Genomic DNA, 10,289 nt, shown 5'->3' on the forward strand with positions numbered 1-10,289 from the left:
GTTTACCAAGGCCAGTTGGACTGGGACTGAAGGAGGACGTGATCTAACCAGATTCTCGGAATTTGGCCGGATTCTCTGAATGTGGGTGGCCCGAAGTCTTTCTGAAAAGCCATTGACTATGATACTGGGACCTGTTTCCTCTGCATATTCTGGATTTTGGGGAACCAGTCTGTTTGGATACTCACCTTCCTGGACCTGGAGGGAGGGGGGAGGAACTTGAACTTCCCACAGGGCAGGAAACCCTGACTGCCCTAAGGGACGAAGAGGGAGGAGGAGAGGGAGTGGGGGTAGTGGAAGGGTGTTGGGAAGAGGGGCGGAAATGGAAACTTTTATAATTTAATAAAATTTACTTTCAAAAAAAAATCTATATTCCCCTTTTCCTTTCCTTTTTTCTTTTTCTTTTTTGTTTATTTTTTGTTTGTTTGTTTGTTTGTTTGTTTGTTTTTTGACACAGGGTTTCTCAGTAAGTATGGAACCAGTCCTGAAACTTGCTCTGTAGACCAGGCTGACCTCAAACTCACAAAAAATCTGCCTGCCTCTGTCTAGCAAATTCTGAAACTAAAGGCATGCTCCACTACTGTCCAGCTTTTTTCCCCTTAAACAAGATCAAATCTATATCCCCCCTTTTTTCTTTTCAGAGTAGATTCAATAATCTACCCTTTTATCAAATCATATCTATGTCCCTCTGTTTTTCAAAACAAAAACCTTGAATCTAATTTCCTTTGTTTAGTTTTTCTCTTGACAATTATCAATCACAACTTGTAGCCAACACACTAGACAAAGATAAACATCCATAACCCATTATTTGAGAATGTGGGCAGAGTTTGCTAGGCTACTTACTGTTGATTGGGGACAATGATAATCTTCTGGGAACACAAAGAAAATTTAGTATTAAGGACCAGTTCTGACTGGAATATTTTGTAAGGTTGGATCAAGCAAGCAGTCTTGAAGTTGTTCTGTATGTAGACCTCAGAGGAAACTGCAAATGAGATACTATAGAATGCTGGATCATCTGGAAAGCCTGCTCCTACTGGAGATTTTCCAAGGAGTCTCCCTTGATCATACCCTACTTTTCTTAAGCAAAAATGAACCCACAGCTGATCAAACCTTATTTTTTAACCAAGAATTAATCAATAAACTCTGAGTTCCAGCAGAAACAAAAGCAAATCCTCTTTTCCAAAGTAATATATCTTTGACTTAAATTTTGAAGTCAAGGCATTTTCAAAATATATAGGTTGGATTAATTCAACAGCATTTATAATCAAATGTCTTTAAGCAGCTTTTGCTTCTTCAGCAGTCAAACAATTCAAAGATAATACAATGATATATACTACCTAAATTCTCTCTGTGTTTCTCATCTTTATATGATTGCTAAATTGGGACAGATGGGAACTGATAGTGTTAGTTTTTTCCTGAACCGAGGTGGCTAAATTTGGATTCCAGTTCCTAACGCTGTAATTCTAATTTCAGCTCTGGCCTGGGATGGTAGCTAAAAAGTTTCAGGCAAATGTTTTTTTCATAAATTCTTGCCCCAAATGTTGGGCACCAAAATGAATTAATAAAAACTCAGAGAGAAATTGGGGTTCTACCTGAAAGTCCAAAAAGCAAAGCAGTCAGCCACCTCAACCTCAGTCTGAAATGATGAACCTGCCTCTAGAAATCTCTGAATGATACTATGTCTGAGAGCTGTATCCTCCCATTTTATAATCCTGTTTAGTTCTATGATTAAAGGTATGCTTTGTCTTGTTTCCATGGCTACTGAGATTAAAATGTGTTACCACTGCCTGGTAGTAAGACTAACTGATGAAAGTTGCAATAGTATACTCTTCTCTTAGATCTATGACCTCTCCTGCTGTGGTTACTTGGCTAAGCTTACAGTGTCAAGCATTAATTCCATCCTTTTGCATGGTCTCAATCCAATTATAGTCTAATGACTAGACAGTTGTCCATTGTCTCAAAAGCAAAATTATCACTATTGTACCACTGTAGATATCTTGCCAGTTCATCTAATTGTTGTGGCTCATAGACTTCACAGGTATGTAAAACTACCTATTGCTTTTCTCTTGACAGCTTATATAGCACTTTCCCTATACTATGAGAACCTATTCCTCAGGGAAGAGATTTCCAGGTGTTTCAGTGGTTAATAGTACTGCCTGCTCTTCCAAAGGTCCTGAGTTCAATTCCCAGAATCCACGTGGTGGCTCACAATCATCTGTAATGTAATCTGGTATCCACTTGAGGAAGAGATTTGGTTATACATCCTCATCAACTTAGACAATCAGACCCAAGAAAAACAAGTTTAGCAGAAATGCCATATATGGATTGCCTATGCATGCTTAAGCACTGCCAGGGCTTGCATTTCATTTTTTCTAACTCAATACCACACAGTCCCATAATAGACGTCTGTGGAATTTTTAGCAGTAAGGACTTACCTTTACTTTCATAAAGACAACCAAGAATTTTATTATTTAAATTATCTATATATTGGTGTGATGAGCTGGAAAGATGAACCAGCAGCTAAGAAACACACTATTCTTGCAAAGTACCTGAATTTGTTTCCCACCACCCAGGTCAAACATCTCATGATAACCTGTAATTTTAGTCCTAATCAGTCACTCTCTTCTAACCTCTACAGACAGCTATATTCATGTACACATATCCATATACGGATATACATACATATAGATAATTAACAATGGAATAAATCTTCAAATACTGCATGCACATTGTTTAAATATATAGGTAGTTTTCTTATTTCAAAATAGAAGATAAGTTATAAATAAATAAAAAATGGCTTTTTCTATAGCATTTTATGAATTTTGTATTGTTACTATTAAATGACTTCTCTGTCTGTTCTTCTGAAAGGTGATATGGATCTGGATCACTCAGAGGCAATATATCTATAGGTTTTACAATATATACACTGAAGTTCTCTAAGACATATTTTTACAGAGGTCAATAATTCACTTAAATATTATGTTTAAACATAGCACAGTATACTTATGACAGGGAGCAGGCAGAGAAGATTGTAGTATTAATTAAATATATGAGCAAATATGTCAGAATGGAAACAATATAAATTTGAATAATTTCTTTCATGAAGTCTACAATGAGAAGAAAGGATCAGAGGATGGCATTTGGCTGCAAATATTTATTTTAGAATCTACTGTCCTAGGGCTTAGGAACACGTGATTGAGAAGATAAAAAAAGCAATAATATTGACATCATGGAGCTTAACCTGTACTTAGGGTTACAGAGTTCTAAAAATTAACAAGTGCAGAGTAATAAACTAGTGGATGTCAGAGAGACAGAAAAAGTGAATGAAGGTTCTAAGGAAAAGGAAAAGGAACAATTTAAGTAAAACGGGTAGAAAGTGCATAAGATGGAAAGCAATGCAGAAGAATGTGGGTGGACTAGCCTTGCAAATAGAAAGAACATCCCAAGTTAAATACATGGATAATATAAATGTTTCAAGACACAATAAAACAAAGCATGAGTGAAGAGAGATTTGTTGGAACACTGACTCTGGGCAAACCAGCCATCTGAATCACCCAACTTGTGAAATTTCAGAAACCAAGTACCTACCTGTATTAACTCAATATGCGTAAAACCCTAGGTCACTGTTACCAAAAGAAAAATGTCAGTTGTATTCATTTATATAGAAAGAGGAATACAGTACATTTACAATTATGCAAATTAGAGTACATTAATGTGTCTAGATATTTTATTCACATTATATAATGTTATGATAAATATATATTCAATTGTATTCAACTATGTATGTTATATGAATTGTGCTGTCTATAGCTTCACATTGATGGATCAATGTAGCCATAGACAATAGGCCTGTAACCAGTACTTATAGGACAATAGCATTTTAGAGGTAAATAATAGAAGCTCATATGTCAATTAAGAGGACTTTATTGATCCAAATACAAGACATAAAAAGGTGATTTATATCGAGGTGGTAGAAAGGTAAAATTTGAGCAGGCACATACATTGAAGGAAAACCAAAACATTAAAAGATGATTTTTTTTTCCACTCAAAAAATACCAAAGTCTTGCCAGGTAGTGGTGGCACACGCCTTTAATCCCAGTACTCAGGAGGCAGAGGGAGATGGACCTCTGTGAGTTTGAGGCCAACCTGGACTACAAGAGCTAGTTTCAGGACAGGCTCCAAAGCTACAGAGAAACACTGTCTCAAAAAATGAAAAAAAAAAAAAAAGGCTCATGGTTGACATGACATTATAACTCTGTCTGTGTCAGATTCATGACCATAAAACTTCTCTACACTGTTTGGAATTAGGAGACTGTGATTACTGTGCCAGTACCTAAGTCCTGAAGATTTCTACATCAATTCCTTGATGTATGTTCTGAATGTATGATCAGAATATATATTCTGGAAGGAAGGATATATATTAATATAGTTACCATTTCTCTCTTTCTCACTCTCAATTATTGGCATCATTAGTATATTAATTAGATAAGTGAAATTACCTCTCTAAAATTTCATATTTGAAGTTCCAACATCCACCTAGAAATTGAATAATAGCTATAAAATTTGTGGAGAAAGTCATGCATTTCAGTAATTGCTAAGCATATGGGTACATAGAACATAGTTAGGATAATGGGAAAGTTTAACTGAGTTTTTTAAAAGGCTTCTGCACTTAAAGAAATGTTTAGCATCCTTATTCTTCACAGAAACACAAATCAAAACTACTTTGAGATTTTATCTCACACCATTCAGAATGGCCAAATTCTGTAAAAGAGTTGACAGCTCATGCTGGCAAGGATGCAGAGTAAGGGGAATACTCGTCCAATTTTGGTGGAAATGTTAATTTTATAGACACTATAGAAATCAGTATGGCCTTCCTCAGGCAGATAGGAAAATACATATCTGAATATCCAATTATACTAGTATTGGGCATATATCCAAAGGACACCTATCCTACTATAGAGACACTTGCTCAACCATGCTCATGGCTGCTCTATTCATATATCCAGAAACTGGAAACAACCTAGATGTGTATCAATGGATGAATGGATAATGAAAATATAATACATTTACAGCCAACAAAAAAATGAATTCATGAAATTTTCAGGCAACGAATAGAGATAGGTTTCTGCTCATTCATCATCAGAGATGCTTCCTCTTGTGGTAGATGAGAACAAATACTGATACTCACACTCAGACAATGTGCAGAGAGCGAAAGACCTTGGAACACTCAGTCCTAAATGGAATGTGCCCACCAAATCTTTCTCCCTTAGAGTTCAGAAAACCCCACAAAAGAGAAGGCAGAAAGATGTTAGTCGAAGTGAGGGATGACACTAAAAAAAAACAAGGCCCTTAAACATATCAGAATTGGCACACATACGAACTCCCAGATATTGCAGCAGCCTGCACAGGGCCTACATGTGTCTGTGCCAGATGGGGTATCAGGGATAAAAAGAGCAGTAGAAACAAATTATTATCCCTAACCTAAAAGCTATGTCTAGTAGACAACCGCTGACAAACAAAAAAAATCTATTGTCTCTTTTAAAGTCTTTGGTGTCTCACTGGGAACACAGAACACTCTTGAGGCCATACTGATGCCCAACAGTAAAAGGCCAGTACAAAATAAACTCGGTGGCATCTTTGGAGCTTCTTTGTCCCATGAGATTTTGACAGGCTTTATTTTTCTCACAGTTTCTTTGCATATGATATGTCTTCTGGTTTTATTTTTTAGGAGATTCCTCTGTATAGAAGCATGTGTCTCGGTGTCTAAATATGTATCCTGCAGGTTGATATTTTTGGGGGGAATGCTTTTTAATTCTGTTCTTTGTTTGTCTTGTCCTATTCTAGTTTGCTTGTTTTTTCTTTAACTTATATTGTTTTTATTTAATAGATGTTTGCTTTCCTAAGCAATGATATAAAGGGTATAGAACTAGTGACAGGAAAGGTGTGGAGAATTTCAGAGGAGTAAAGAAAGGAGGGAAATATAATCACAATATATTCTATGAAAAAAATCTACTTTAAATCAAAAAAAAGAATAAAACGCCTCTGTGTGATCTTATGATAAGAATAATGTGCATTTTGCTCTATTGTTCTGTAGAAAGATCATGGGGTTTGGATTCTGACAGATGAGATGGAAAATCTAAATTGTACTGTAGGGACAGTACAATTCACATTTTACAAGAAGAAAATCACTCACTCTAGTGACTTTCATGTGTCCAGCAGTTACTGAAGGTTAGATTTGTCCAATCCTTTCTCTCCCCCTTCCCCTTCCTCTCTGTCTTCCTTATTTCCCCTTTTCCTACCCTCTTTTCCCTCTTTCATCTTCCTCCTCTCCATCCCTTTCATCCCCTCCTGCATATCACCTCAATTAGAGTGAGGTAATCCAATTACAAAAAAACCCAAATAATTAATGTTTTTCTTAGATGTGGATTTAAGCTCTTAAGCTATGTATCTACTAAAATACAAATGACCGCAAAGGTTAGGTACCTAGTAAGTGACCAGGGAGAGGAGGACATCTCCCAAGGAATAAGAAGTAGAATATAGTGTTACAGAATGATACACTGGAAGCTAGAATAGGAGGAGTAAGTGGGAAAGCAGGGTAAAGGAGGGAATAAGTCCTTTAATCCCAGACTTACTTGTAATGCTAAGAAAATATTGTTTACTATTCACTTATTTCTCAGTTTTTCATCTTGATATCTCCTATATTATTTTCTTCTCTCATATCTTTTTCACACTTTTTCTTCCATCTTAAATTATTTGATTTTATTTTAGAGGTTCTTTGGGGTTAGGTAGAAGCGTGGTACAAGAAAAACTCACAGCAATCTACAAGGATGACTCCAGCTAAGTTTCCTGGTTATTGCAGATATGTAACCTGAACAGAAGAATTGAAACACCTACCCAGTCACATAATCTTTGACCTACAGTTGTCCTGCCTGTAGGTGTGCTGGGTAGAGTGGCACAGAGATTCTGAGAATGGCCAACCAAAGACTTGAGATTCATGCCATGAGAGTGAGCCCATCGTAACATAGCCTGGAACACTAGGACCCAGAGTCTGGATAGCCCAGAGACTAGATAAAACCAAACACAAATGGAAGAAAACAAAAGATCAAAGTAATGATGACTAATAATATTCGTCTATACTCAGATTTGTGTCTAGTCAAATAGTCATCAAAAGAGACTTCATCCAGCAACTGATAGAAGCAGATGCAGACTCACAGCCAAACATTAGGACAAACTCAGGGAATCCTGCTGAAGAAAGATATGCAGGATTGTAGAAGCCGGAAGAGTTAAGGACATCACAAAAAAATCCACAGATTCAACTAACCTGGGCTTAAAGCATCTCACAGAAACTGAATTGACAACCAGGAAGCCTTCCTGAGACTGACCTAGGCCCTCTGCATATATAATGTAGCTTGGTCTTCTTGTGGGACTCCTAACAGGGGGAGCAGGTGCTGTATCCAACTACTTTAGTGGCTTTTGGGACCCCATTCCTCATACTAAATTGCTATGCTCAGCCTTAATAAAAGTCAAAGTGCTTAGTCTTAGAACAATTTGATATGCCAAAGTTTTGTCACTGTCCATGGGAGGTCTGCTCTTTTCTCAATAGAAATAGAGGAGGAGTGGATTGAGGTGGATAAACTGAGGAAGTGAGGGGAGGAACTGGGAGGAGAAGAGGGAGAAGAAACTTGATTCAGGATGTAAAATAAATAAAAGGAATAAAATAGATATAGATTAATATATGTTATAATCAATTCAGGTGCTATTTTATTTCTCTGTATACTTGTATACATATATATGAGTTTATGTGTCTGCACACATGCATGAGTGTCCATAGGTATGTATGTTTTAAATGTGCATTCATTTGAGCAATGAATACTGTACAAATCATGGACACAGGGAATTTACTGCAGTGCCATAAAGTATATATCTTTATATATCACACATCTATCATCTATCTCTTATTTGACTTTATGGTGCAAATTTAAACTATCTTAGCTTGATAGAGCTGAGTAAATATGCTTATGACTGGTACAGGTATGATAGACACATAGATACTTATATAGATGACAGATGATGTGTGACTAGACTGTAACTGATAGATGATAGATGTTGGAATATATGATACATAGATATCATAGATAACTATTATCATAGTTATCATAGATAACTGATTAATAGATGATAGATGATGAATTTTGATTTCTTTTCTGTTCTGTCCTTTACAACTTGGCTCTAACTTATAACTATTGAAAATATTTTACTTCATTAATCAAAAGATTCTGATTAATGAAGTGATAAAGAGGTTTTAAGAAAGTTTTTTTAATTTTTAATTAAATAAGTAACTTAATGAATAATGAACCTGAAAAACAAACTAACAGTTATTATTATTTGTTTTTTGTTTTTTTTTTAGTAAATTTTATTAAATTATAAAAGTTTCCATTTCCGCCCCTCTTCCCAACACCCTCCCACTCCCCCCACTCCCTCTCCTCCTCCCTCTTCGTCCCTTAGGGCAGTCAGGGTTTCCTGCCCTGTGGGAAGTTCCAGTTCCCTCCCCCTCCCTCCAGTCCAGGAAGGTGAGTGTCCAAACAGACTGGATCCCCAAAATCCAGTATATGCAGAGGAAACAGGTCCCAGTATCATAGTCAATGGCTTTTCAGAAAGACTTCGGGCCAGCCACAGTCAGAGAATCCGGCCAAATTCCGAGAATCTGGTTAGATCACCTCCTCGTTCAGTCCCAGTCCAACTGGCCTTGGTAAACTCTCATTAGATCCGTTCCCTTGTATCAGTGGGTGATAGCATCCCTCGCAGTACTGATTTCGTTTTTCATGTTCTTCCTCCTTCTGCTCCTCATTTGGACCTCGGGGGGCTCAGTCCGATGCTCCAATGTGGGTCTCCGACTTTATCGCCGTCCTTCGCCAGATGAAGGATCTATGGTGATAAGCAAAATATACATCAGTATGGTTATGGGCCACGGCCGATTCAGGCACCCTCTCCTCTGTCCAGAGAACAATCTGGGGGATCTCTCCTTGGACCTGGGATCCCATATATAATCAAGTCTCCTGTAAACCCTAAAATGACTCCCTTAGTTGAAATATATTCTTCCCTGATCCCATATTCATACTTCCTCCCTCCCCCCCCATCCCAGGCCACTGAGCTTTCCCCGTTCCTCCCCTACTCCCTTCTCTCTAACCCTCTCCCCTTCCATCAACCCTCCCACCCCCCCATGCACCCGAGGTTACCTGGGACTCTTGTCTATTTCCTACCTCCTGGCGGATAGCTAAATAATCTTCATCAGGTTCATCTTCTTATTTAGCTTCTCTAGGATCACGAATAATAGGCTCAAAGACCTTTAATTATGGTTAGAATCCACTTATGAGTGAATACATACCGTGTTCCTCTTTTTGGGTCTGGCTTACCTCACTCAGTAAAGCGTTTTCTATTTCCATCCATTTGCATGCAAAATTCAAGATGTCATTGTTTTTTACCGCTGAGTAAAACTCTAATGTGTATATGTTCCACACCTTTTTTAACCATTCTTCTATTGAGGGGCACCTAGGCTGTTTCCAGGTTCTGGCTATTACAAATAGTGCTGCTATGAACATAGTAGAACAAATGCTTTTGTAGTATGTTAGGGAATCTTTAGGGTATATTCCCAAGAGTGGAATTGCTGGGTCCTGAGGGAGGTTGACTCCCAGTTTCCTGAGAAACCGCCACACTGATTTCCACAGTGGCTGCACGAGTTTGCATTCCCACCAACAATGGATGAGTGTTCCCCTCACCCCACATCCTCTCCAGCATAGGCTATCGTTGGTGTTTTTGACTTTAGCTATTCTGACAGTTGTAAGATGGTATCTCAAAGTGGTTTTGATTTGCATTTCCCTGATCGCTAAGGAGGTTGAGCATGACCTTAAGTGTCTTCTGGCCATTCGAAGTTCATCTGTTGTGAATTCTCTGTTAAGTTCAGTACCCCATTTTTTAATTGGGTTAATTAGAGTTTTAGTGCCTAGTTTCTTGAGTTCTTTGTATATTTTGGAGATCAGACCTTTGTCTGATGAGGGGTTGGTGAAGATCTTCTCCCAGTCCGAAGGCAGCCTTTTTGTCCTACTGACAGTGTCCTTTGCTTTACAGAAGCTTCTCAGTTTCAGTAGATCCCATTTATTCATTGTTTCTCTTATTGTCTGTGCTGCTGGGGTCCTACTTAGGAAGAGGCCTCCTGTGCCGATATCTTGTAGACTACTTCCCACTTTCTCTTCTATCAGGTTCAAAGTGGACGGATTAATGTTGATGTCTTTAAT

This window comes from Myodes glareolus, chromosome 6 (assembly GCF_982192425.1).
Source record: "Myodes glareolus chromosome 6, mMyoGla1.1, whole genome shotgun sequence".
Lineage (NCBI taxonomy): Eukaryota > Metazoa > Chordata > Mammalia > Rodentia > Cricetidae > Myodes > Myodes glareolus.